General features: G+C 48.3%; 1 long non-coding RNA gene across 2 annotated transcripts in view; it reads left to right on the top strand.

Moving 5' to 3' along the window:
• The first annotated feature begins 105 nt into the window (after nucleotides 1-105).
• Nucleotides 106-11815, top strand: part of LOC147014884 (uncharacterized) — a 38370-nt gene continuing 26660 nt past the window's right edge. For both annotated transcript variants that reach the window (XR_015050939.1, XR_015050937.1), the window contains exon 1: nucleotides 106-189. This is a non-coding gene — a long non-coding RNA (uncharacterized LOC147014884). The remainder of the gene's footprint in view (nucleotides 190-11815) is intronic.

The raw sequence follows: 11815 nt of genomic DNA, 5'->3' as shown, positions 1-11815 counted from the left end.
AAGAATAATTCCCTTATATTTATCTTTCGGATATTTACCTGCTTTGTATTAATTATGTGGTGTAATGTCAAGTATGCTGTTTAAAAAGTGACTATTTGGAGAGAGCGAAATATTTGTTTGTTTTCGTTTATATCGCGAAAGCAATATTTTAATTGTGTGCACCTGTTCAGGTGAATGCAGGACCGAAAGGTGCGGATTAATATTGACGCGATGTGACGTATTTTACTGAAATAATTATGTCTGCACAATAATCGTGCAAAAGCTTCACTCATATCTATCTATAATTCCAGCAATCTCTGTGTGTCTGTCTGTCTGTCTGCCTGTCTGTTGGGTGGTCGCTAGAGTACCCTTATTGTCGGGTTTTCCGTGTGTGTGTGTGTGTGTGTGTGTGTGTGTGTGTGTGTGTGTGTGTGTGTGTGTGTGTGTGTGTGTGTGTGTGTGTGTGTGCGCAACGCGAAGCTCCACAGCACAAACCAGCAAACCGATTTCGATGAAACTTGGCGAACAGGTGCCATATGTGCTGGGAGTGTGCACGTTTGAGTTTCGTTGCTAAGCAACCACCCGTTGCTGTGCAGCGGCCGAAAAACCGCACGTTCACTGTTTTCAATACTTGTCCTACAGTTTTGAATGTGGAGAAACGAGACTTCGGAATTAAACACTTCGAGATATTTAGAAAATTTTACTCAAGCCGATTTTTGATTTAGGTTTTATTTTTCAAATGGTAGTCCTTCAAAAATCGGGTGTCTATTTTTTGTATGTTTGTATGTAATGGACAGCTCTGGAGGCCAGAGTAGTCAAGCAATTTTGATGAAACTTGACAAGTAGGTTCATACCAGGATCTCGTTCTATGCTTTTGAGCACCGTTGCTATGGACACCACCGTTGCCTAGCAACGGGACTGAAATTTTTGAAAAATCATTAAAAAAAAAAACGAAAATCAAAAATCGGCTTCCGCGCTTTTATGCGCACTATAATCAACCTCTTTGTCAAAAATTTTCAGCCCGATCCGTTAAAAACTGTATGACTAGTATAAAATTATATAGCAACCACCCATGTCGCCTACCGGCTTGTCTGTCTGTCTGTGACCGCTGTTTCTCGACAACCACTAGTCCGATCTAATTGAAACTTGCCAGGTATATTGCTGGGGACCTGTGGATGTGCCTTTCAAGGTTTGATATTAATCGGACAAGTGGTTCCCAAGTTATGGCCATTTATTTACCAAACCAATGACAGGACACGGTGCTATGACATCACGACTGACGTCACAATTCTTCTTCTTTTTTGCACGTATGGCCACGCACGTACGGGCGCGCACTAGTATGTATATAATAATGTGATGTATCAGTAGTTTTACTTATGCATACATACACGGGTGCATCAGGTGTGGTTAAAGAGAGTCACGTGATCCACCCATGTTCCGATGCGGTGCTGTGCTGTGTCCTCATTAAGCCTATTGTTCCCACTTCAGAGTCTTCGTCCCTATTCTTTGAGTACATTACATTGGCGACGAGGGTGGGATGTCTTCGTGCATCGGCGTATTGCGTGGATACGCACTGGGGGATGATTGGGAAGACTCCACCGATCGTCTGAAGCAGTACTTTGTGGCAAACAAAATGGACACCGATGAGGACGCTGAAAGGCGGCGAGCTGTATTACTGACCGTATGCGGCGCCCCGACGTACAGCCTCATCGAAGATCTTCTTGCCCCAGGCAAACATTCTGACAAGTCATGAAGAGCTCGTCAATCTCGTGAAAAGACATGATCACCCGAAACCGGTTAAGATCGTCTCGAGATATAGATTTTTACACCCACCATCGTCAAGATGGTCAGTCAGCATCCGAGTTCGTGGCTGATTTACGCCGACTCGCCAAACATTGTGAGTTTACAGATAAACTCGAAGAGATGTGACGTGATTTCTTTATAATGGGCATCAATGACGACTCAATTCGGCGGAAACTCCGAACTGAATCTGACCCCAATTTGGCTGAAGTCATGGAAATAGTCACTACGTGTACGCAAACTACCGAGAGCCTGTGTGTGATCTCTAACAAGTCGAAAGTTATATAGCAGGACCCATCGGTTAACAAGGTAACCTTTAGCTACAAGCAAAAGTGTTTTAGCAAGCCACCAAATTCACCTCCACCTCCGAACATTTCTAAATCTACCCGGAAGGTTGGGGTAACTTGTTGGCATTGTGGTGGTAATCATCAAGCTTTTCAATGTCGGTGCAGGAATTATACCTGTGACAGCTATGGTAAGCGGGGACGCTTGAAGTGTCGTTGTTCTCGATCCAAGTCAAAGAACTTGTCTCCTGCTTATTGCATTGGGGTGAACCCTGATGCAGTGGACGAGAGGTCACAGAGCACAGCCTACAGCCGAGAGTCAAGTGAGGAACTTCATGAGGTTTTTTTCTGTTGGAACAACGAGCTCCGATGCTCCAATTATAGTTGATTTGACAATCGATCAGGTTTCGGTGAGGATGGAAGTTGATACCGGCGCTTCCAGATCAATTATGAGCGAGAACAAGTTCACCTCCATCTACCCTCCGATAAAGGCTCCTGCACTCCGGCCTGTATCTACCGACTTGAGGACATACACCAAGGAGGTGGTTCCTTTTAGTTAGCTCAGCTAAAGTGACTGTAGGCTATGGAAACAGCACTCATGTGCTACCTCTACTGATCGTGCGTGAAGAAGGACCAACCCTCTTCGGCTGAGATTGGTTATGAATAATCAGATGTAATTGGAGTGATGTAAGCAGTCTCCAACTCTGATGCTGGATTATGATACCATGCTCAACAAGTACCCTGCCCTGTTCCGTGATGGTGTTGGCACCTTTGCAGGGCCCAAAGTGAGGATTCATGTTTCTGCAGATGCTCAGCCATTGTTCCATAAGGCTAGACCAGTGCCCTGCATGATGCGATCAATGGTCAAATGTGAGCTTGACCGCCTGCAGAGTGAGGGCGTCATCTCACCAGTCGAGTACTCTGACTGGGCAGCACCCATCGTTCCAATACTCAAAGCAGATGGAACAGTGCGCATTTGTGGGGACTACAAAACGACGATCAACTGCTATTCAAAGCTGGATGGCTTCCCTTTGCTCAAAGCAGAGGATCTGTTCACCACTCTGATGGGTGGCCAGACATTCACCAAGCTTGACTTGACCAATGCCGATGCTCAAATTTAACTGGATGATGATTCCAAGCCCTATACATGCATCGATACTCATTGAGGACTCTACATGTACAACAGCTACCCATTTGGCATACGCTCTGCTGAACCAATCTTCCAACGCAAGATGGAGACATTATTCATTGTTGAAAACTGTAGCAAAGACAGTCATATTCCAGGACAACATACTAGTGACTGACAAGTCACAACCTGAACAGCTCGAGAACCTAAACAAAGTCCTCAATCGGCTGGCACAAGCTGGGTCACGCCGAAGGGGTGAGAAGTGTACCTTTATGGCACGTGACGTTGAATACTTGGGTCATCAAATCTCCTGTCAAGGCATTTTACCCTCTCTGAGCAAAGATGAAGCAACTGCGAATGCACCAATGCCACAACACATTTCAGAACTTCGTGCATTCCTAGGTATTTTAACCTACTTTGGTAATTTCCTGCCTCAACTAAACACAACCGTCGAGCCTATGCATCTTCTCCAAAGGAAAGGTGTTGTCTGGAAATGGGAAGCTGCCCAAACAAGAGCGTTCAAGTCCACTAAAACCATGCTGTCCTCCTTGGCGTTACTTGTCCATTACGACCCATCCAAGGAACTTGTTCTCAGTTGTGATAGCTCTTCATGTGACATTGAGTGTGCATTGTTGCAAAGAAATGGAACCGGTAATCTCCAGCCTGTTGTGTATGCATCACGAACCCTATCTGACACTGAACGTCGCTATGTTAAAGTAGAACGAGAGGCGTTAGCGTGTGTCTGGGGCACCTTGAAGATGCACCAATATGTCTTTGGAAGACATATTACCATTGAGACTGATTACAAACCCTTGTTAGGTCTCCTAGGAGAAACCAGAGCCATTTTGCCCACATCATCAGGTCATGTACTATGTTGGGCGTTGACCCTTGTCGGTTATGACTATTCATTGGTTTACCGCCCGGGTAAGGAAATGTACTGTGCTGACGCGCTCAATCGATTGCCGCTTGCCGCTTCCCGTAACCATCCCAGAACCTCCACAATCTGGTGATATCATTAATCTCATGGCTCACGCCATTCACGATGAGACGCCCGTAACCGTTAAGCAGATTGCTTGTGCTACCAATAGCAATCCGGATTTGTCACAAATTAAATACTGTGTTATGTCAGGTAATTGGGCATCACTACCGGAAGGGGCAAAACCGTACCTCATCCGGAAGGATGGGCTCTCTATTGATGCAGACTGCCTGCTTTGAGGTAGCCGAGTGATAATTCCACCGAAACTCCATGGGGAAAATGATCAGTGAACTCCACAATGCTCATCCAGGCATAGTCACCATTAAGGCTCTTGCCCGAGCCCATGTTTGGACAGTGACATTGAGTCCAGTGCACGCCATTGTTACACTTGTCAAGCCCATGCCAAGACACCGCCACTGTCTCCATTGGCCATGTGGTCGTGGCCATCAAATCCATGGTAGAGATTACACATCGACCATGCTGGTCCATTTCAAGGGAAGCTCTTCCTTATCATGGTTGATGCTCACTCCAGATAGATTGAAGCTCTGTTGGTGCCATCCTCATCCTTTGTTGGAACAATTGAAGCTCTATGTACCATGTTCGCACAACATGGTATTCCAAACTCCATTGCATCAGACAACGGATCGTCATTTATGAGTTCAGAGTTTCAGAACTTTTGTAAAATGAATGGCATGAAGCACTACACATCTGCCCCCTACAAAGCTGCCAGTAATGGTCAAGCCGAACGTGCTGTTCAGATCATCAAGAATGGTCTAAGCCGCGTCAAGGAAGGCTCCATTCAATCTCATCCAGCTCGTGTGTTGCTCAACTATCGCACCAGACCACATCAAACCACCGGTCGCTCACCTGTCAAGCTTCTGAGAAAAAGGGAGAAAAGGGGAGAGAAGGAGGGAGAGGAGGAAGAAAAGGAGTGAGGGGAGGAATAGAGGAGGGAAGGGAGGGAGAGAGGAGTGGGAGTAAGGGGGCGGTGTAGCTCGGAGGGGATGAGGAAGGGGAGAAGAGCGAGGAAAGGATGGGGGGGGGATTGGAGAGAGTGGTGAGGAAATGGGGGTGGGGGTGGTGGAGAGAGTCGCGCCTCACCAAACGTTGCCATACACTCTGGGAGGGGGGTGGGTAGAGAAGGATGGGGGAGAGAAGAGGGGGGAATTGAGGAGGGGGTTTGGCATGAGGTAAGCGTGAGGGCAGGGGTTCTCTACTTATGTTTGGTAGTGGGACCTCTGTTGAAGGGGGGGAGGCAATGCGGGATTGAAAGAAATGGGGTAGGTTAAAACCACGTTAACACAGCAGGGGAGACCACCAGGAGATGTCCATAAGGGGTGGAGAGGGGAGAGAAGCTGGGTGAGGGGAGGGAAGGGAAGGCGTGCAAGGGAAAGGGAAGGCGTGTGAGGGGAAGGGAAGGCATGTGAGGGGAAGGGAAGGCGTGTGAGGGGAAAGGAAGGCGTGTGAGGGGAAAGGAAGGCATGTAAGGGGAAGGGAAGGGAAGGCGTGTAAGGGGAAGGGAAGGCGTGTGAGTGGAAGGGAAGGCGCGTGAGGGGAAGGGAAGGCACGTGAGGGGAAGAGAAGGCACGTGAGGGGAAGGGAAGGCACGTGAAGGGAAGGGAAGGCGCATGAGGGGAATGGAAGGTGTGTGAGGGGAGTGGAATGGAAGGCAGTGCAAGGGGAAGGGAAGGCAGGGGAAGAGAAGGGCAATAAAACGTGCTCCAACAGCTACATTTTCTTTGTAACTACCAGTTTTGATATAAAACCAGGTGAGAGCACTTAAAACCCACACTATCTACCTGGCAATGGCCTACGTGCATGCTCGCACATGCTGTGACCTTTGCACCCCTTTGGTTGGCTCACTCCGAATCTGATTTGTACATGCTACCCAAGGCGGAAGCAGTTTTCAATTCAAAACAACACTGTCAGTCCTGAATAGAGTGGGAGAGGTGGGGGAGCGGGAAGAGAAAAGAGGGGAGTGGTCAGAGAGGGGTCGGAGAGAGGGAGAGGAATGGGAAGGGAGGGAAAGTTGGGAGAGAAAGAGGGATAAGGGTGGGAGAGAGCGAGAGTGGTGGGATAGGGGTAAGAAGGTAGAGGGGGGAGAGAGTGGAGGGGGAAAGGAGAGGTGGGATCCCAGCTGATGTGACACACATTTTAACATCCATCCGAGAGATGCAACACACATTGATGAATCACCCTGCCTGTGAAACAACAGGATGACAGTTTATAGCTGGGTCAGGATTCAAATCCAGGCGAGACAGCTCAGAGTGAGCATGCGTGTCTCTCGGCTATCCTGCCATGATGTGGTGGCGATTCATTACTTTGTCACAACTGAAAACATTTTTTTACTCATTGTAATCATATAATTTATTTTGCCATCCTAACTCTGGTAACGAACTGCGGTATCGCCGTCGAAGCTTGACGAGCGCGCACCAAGTTGCTTGACCAAGCTGCTTGACCAAGCACTCCAAAACGGTTGAAGAAACTTTTAAAAATGAAACATTTGATGTTTTTTTTTTTTACATGTATTTATATATGCCGAAGTGACGGGTCGTATAATGAAAGATCGTGCAAAAATGGGAAATGTGGTGTATAAGAAAATTGCACATTTTCAGCGAGCCAGCCATCATCTGACACACCGCATGACAAAGCGGAGCCAATGCAGGTGAGTAGTCCCTGAACTTTGTTCAAGTCGATAGATATAAAGTATTCAGTGACAGTGTGAATATTGTAGAGTGCTTAACAAGTGGCTTAAGCACTCAAGGAAGCATTCCAATGAAACAGTTCACAAGGAAAGGCTGGCTTGGCAAGCGATTAGCGATCGCCAATCTGTCATTTTAAACACCTCCTGGAGATGCCCGAAATGTGAAACTATGTCAGAATTGGACAAATGAACACTTTTTTAGTAGTAGAAACTGCTGCCAAGTTCATTTCTGGAGCTTACATTTTGTAATTTGGCTTAGTTTAAGACATTCTGGAGGTCATGGCATGGCCGGATATGAAATAAAGCCACGAATGATGGCATCTCTGGGAGTTTATAAGCATTGCAACGTATCCAGCGATTTGTAGCTGCGATGATCAGGCAATCGGTGAAATGAGTGTGGAAAGTGAAAAAAAATTCGTTTATAAACCGTTGTGGCCTGTTTCAAGTCAAGGCATTGCTGAGCAGGCCAAAAAACATGGCAAATTAAGACCCCATTGAGGGAGAGCGAGATGTCTGAGGATGCGCCTGATTTCTGAGGTATACAGGACATTTACCAGTTCCGATTATAGGATTCTTTGGTGGGTTCAGGAATTTGTATGTATCTAAATATTGATGACCTGTTCAGGATACTCATTATCAAGAAGAATAGTCTTGATGGTCTCAATTTCAGCATGGACTTTATCTGTGGAGCAGATCTTCCTTGCTGTATTGACTAAGATAGTAATCACTCCAATCTTGTATCTCGAGGAACTGTAGGAGTCCCACCTAGTACCACTGTCCAGTAAAAATAGATTTACGGTAGACTGTGGTTTTATAAGCATCGGCCAATTTCTCAACTAAGATGTCCAAGAAAGGAAGTACACCAGAGCATTTGATCCCTAAGGTGAACTCTAGGGATGGATGGAGAGAGTTCAGGTGTGCCAAGAATACATGCTGAGGTTGACTCGAAAACAGCAAAGATGTCATCCACGTACCAATAATAGACGGAAAGGGAGTTGAACTCCAGGATGTGGATCTGCAAAGACACGTTTTTCACAGTAACCTACAGAGATGTTTGCCAAGACGGGGGGCCTAGAGGGGATCCCATCGCTACACCATCGATCTGAGTATACATTGAATCACTGAAACTGAACTTGACAGAACAGGTTGCCATTCAAGGAAGACAGACTCAGAGATTGTTGGAGGTGTCAAGTCAGGACGATAAAGAAGTTGTGCGCAGATTTCAATCACTTCTGTCAGTGAGACATTCGAAAATAGACTGGCTATATCATATGAGCACATTTTGGAATTCTCGTTTAGGTTTGTGACGGCCCATATGGTATCGGTGAAGTTGAAAGAATCCACAATTACATGCTCTGAGACACTTCCCAGTGGCTGTAATAGTTCACATCACCATCTGGCGAGTTATTGCTGTGCATAGCCAGTCATTGAAAGGATCGGCCGTAGAGGAACACTATCTTTTTGAGTCTCTGGCAGATCATACATCCAAGGTCTTTGCGATTCAACAGGTCTAATTGTGTCGTAAACCTCCTTAGAGAGGTCCCCTCATTTGCGGAGTTGCAATAATCATTTCGCCATTTGTTTCTCGAAACGAGATGTGTGGTCACGTTCAATTGCATTTCCCAGGTGTTGAAACTTGGACACATCGCTCAAAATCAGTCATATTGTCAACGTAGTCACTCTTATTCAGAATAACCATGCCAGAGCTTTTATCTGGTCTTTAAATCTGGATTTCAGGATTGGATTTGAGGTCACGTACAGCGACCAGGCAATCACGCTGCATATGGAAATCAGACAAATAGTTTGGAATCACACAGTAAACGTGAGCAAGATCGGTTGGTCAGGTCAGGTATGGGAGCATGTGCCAGAACAGCACGTCGCTGCGTCCACTTTCTGCCGGTACTCCAGGGGCCTCCGTCTGGCCATCCCCCAGGCAGATGCCAGGCCCATTCCCATCTCCTTGAGATGATGGTCAACCTGTTGCAACCATGAGGAACGTGGTTGACCCACTGGCCTCCTCCACTCATGAGACTCCCTCGCTGAGAGAATCTGGTGAGCAGGATCAGAGTCAGGAAAATGAGCCACATGTGAATACAGCCGCAACTGACGCTCACGGACTATGCAGGTAACAAATCTCATCCGAGTCTCTCTCAGCAACCGCTCGTTGGACACAAAATCCGACCAGCGATAGCCAAGGATTCTCCGAAGAGACCTGGTACCAAAGGAATTAAGTCTCCGTCTCAGATCCTTGGTCAGAGTCCAAGTCTCGCACCCATAGAGCAAGACTGGAAGTACCAAGGACCTGAAGACTCGGACTTTCGTCCTCCCGCACAGGTACCGGCAGCGCCACACCCCATGATCCAGTGAATCCATGACTCCCCAGGCCCGACCCAGACGTCTATTGACCTCTGACTCGCAGCCAGCAGAGACATGAATATCACTGCCAAGGTAAGTGAATCTCTCCACGACCTCAACATCCTCACCACAAACAGACACAGACAGGACAGCAGCATCCAAGATGTCACCGAAAGCCTGGATCTTAGTTTTGACCCAAGAAACCCGTAATCCCAACGGCTCCGACTCCTCATTCAGCACCTCGAGGGCCCCCAAGAGGATGTCTAAAGTCTCCGCAAAGATGACTGCATCATCTGCAAAGTCAAGGTCCGAGATCTTGACATTCCCAAATGACGCACCGCAACTTGATCTCTCCGACATCCTCCCTAGAATCCAGTCCATACAAGTGCTGAAAAGTGTGGGGGCAAGTACACATCCCTGACGAACTCCAGTAACAACTGGAAATAAGTCAGAGATGGTACCACCACACTTCACAGCACTCTCAGTACCAGAGTAGAGTTCAGACATCAGATCGATCAGTTTTGGTGGCACCCCACGAAGACCAAGAATCCTCCAGAGGACATCCCGATTCACTGAATCGAACGCTTTACAGAGATCAACATAGGCTGCAAGCAGCCCCTGCCGAAACTCTCGTCTGCGTTCGGTGAGGACACGAAGTGCAAGGATATGGTCAATCGTTGACCTCTTTGGTGTAAAGCCTGACTGCTCTGGACGCTGGTGCTCAAGCAGATGGTGGCGAACCCTATCGAGAATTATCCGAGCAAAGACCTTGCCCGGCACTGAGAGCAGCGTCACCCCTCGGTAGTTGTTGTAGTCTTGGCGATCACCCTTCCCTTTCCAGAGAGGGACAACAAGGCCCCTCTTCCAGTCAGTTGGGATGATGCCTGTGTTCCAGGCAGAGCACAAAACTGCATGCAACGACACGAGTGCAGCATTTCCACCAGCCTTGAGAAGTTCGGCATGGATGCCACAGATCCCTGGAGCTTTGCCCCGTTTCAACTGGTTCACCGCAGCCCGTGTTTCCACAAGCGTAGGTGGACCACAGTTGATTTGAGGGTCATCAACAGGGATTGTAACACCCTTGACGTCCAACTCGACAGTTGGGGGATCAGCCTGGTACAACCGCTCAAAGTAACCGGCCCAGCGGGCCTTCACTTCAGACTCCTCTGTCAAGAGCCTACCACTCTCTGCTCGAACTGTAGTGCTCCGAGGGATGGGCTTGGATGAACGTAATGCGCGAATTCCCCTGTAAGCGGGACGAGAATCACCTGTCCACAGGTGATGCTCTACCCCCTCACAGATTCCTTGCATATAGGCCTCCTTGTCCACCCTCAGTGCACGTACAGTTTTACGCCTCAGCTCCCTGAACAGCTCAGCTCTGCCATTCAGCCTGGCCCTGCGACTCTGGTCAATGGTATCCAGTGTCCCTTGAGAGACAAAATTCTTCTTTGCCCTGCGGTGAGCTCCAAGGCATCCACCGGCAACATCAAGGACGGTGGTCTTGAAGGCGCTCCACAACTCTTCAGGACCCCCCAAAGCACCCAGACCCCCAAGTGTCCACTCAGCCTGTTCGCAAACTCCTCAGCTACTCTCTCATCCCTGAGCTTGGCAACATCCAGCCTCGGCTGGGATGGTACCATTCTCCAGGATTTAAGGTGCAGCTTTAGAGTTGCTACAACAAGCCTGTGGTCAGTATTGAGGAACTGAGCACTCCGGTAGACCCTGCAGTTCTGGATCATCCTCCAACGACTGTCAATGAGGACATGGTCAATCTCCTTTGCCACACCGCCAGCGTTGGAATACCAAGTCCAGCGATGAGCTTGTGGGCGCTGAAACCATGAACCAGCCACCCTAAGTCCATGACTTCTTGCAAAGTCAAGGAACTTAGTGCCATTCTGGTTCATAGTTCCTGACCCATGGGGACCAACACACACCTCATAACCATCCCTATCAGTTCCAGTCGATGCATTGAAATCCCCCAAGACTAGAAGTGTATCTCGTCTGGGGCACTGATCAACCACAGACTCCAGTGTGGCGTAGAATGCATCCTTCACGGTGAGAACACTCGCCTCAGTCGGAGCATAAACAGAGACCAGGGAAATGACACCGAAGGGGTGGCGAATCCTTAATCTCATAATACGCTCGTTGACCGGTGTTACCTCACTTATCATTGGGGTCAGCTTATTGGACACAGCTACAGCAACTCCTTGGGTATGGTAACCATCAGAGCGACCAGACCAATAGTAGGTGTAACCACCCACCATTATCTCGCCCAAATCCGGTCTCCGAACCTCAGAGAGAGCTGCAATCCCGATGTCCAAACGCTTGAGCTCAGATGATAACAGAGACAGGTGATCATCCTCTCTTAGGGATAGGACATTCCAGGCACCTACCCGAAGGGACCGCCTCAGGTTAACCCAAGGAGACCGCCGTCTGGTGGACGACACCTCAGCACCACTCCGACACACTCTCCCGCAATCTGACCCAGGGATGTTACCCCGTGGTTTCCCTCCTATCAAAGATTGGGGGTCCCGAAGGCTTTGCCCCAATCCCGTCATCCGGTGAGCTGCCTTGATCGGTTAGTCTTGCCT

Source organism: Eptatretus burgeri, chromosome 13 (genome assembly GCF_056783735.1).
Source record: "Eptatretus burgeri isolate ZD-2024b chromosome 13, Ebu_testis_v1, whole genome shotgun sequence".
Taxonomy (NCBI): domain Eukaryota; kingdom Metazoa; phylum Chordata; class Myxini; order Myxiniformes; family Myxinidae; genus Eptatretus; species Eptatretus burgeri.
Note: the sequence above shows the minus strand (reverse complement) of the source record. Positions and strands in the feature narration are given on the sequence as shown.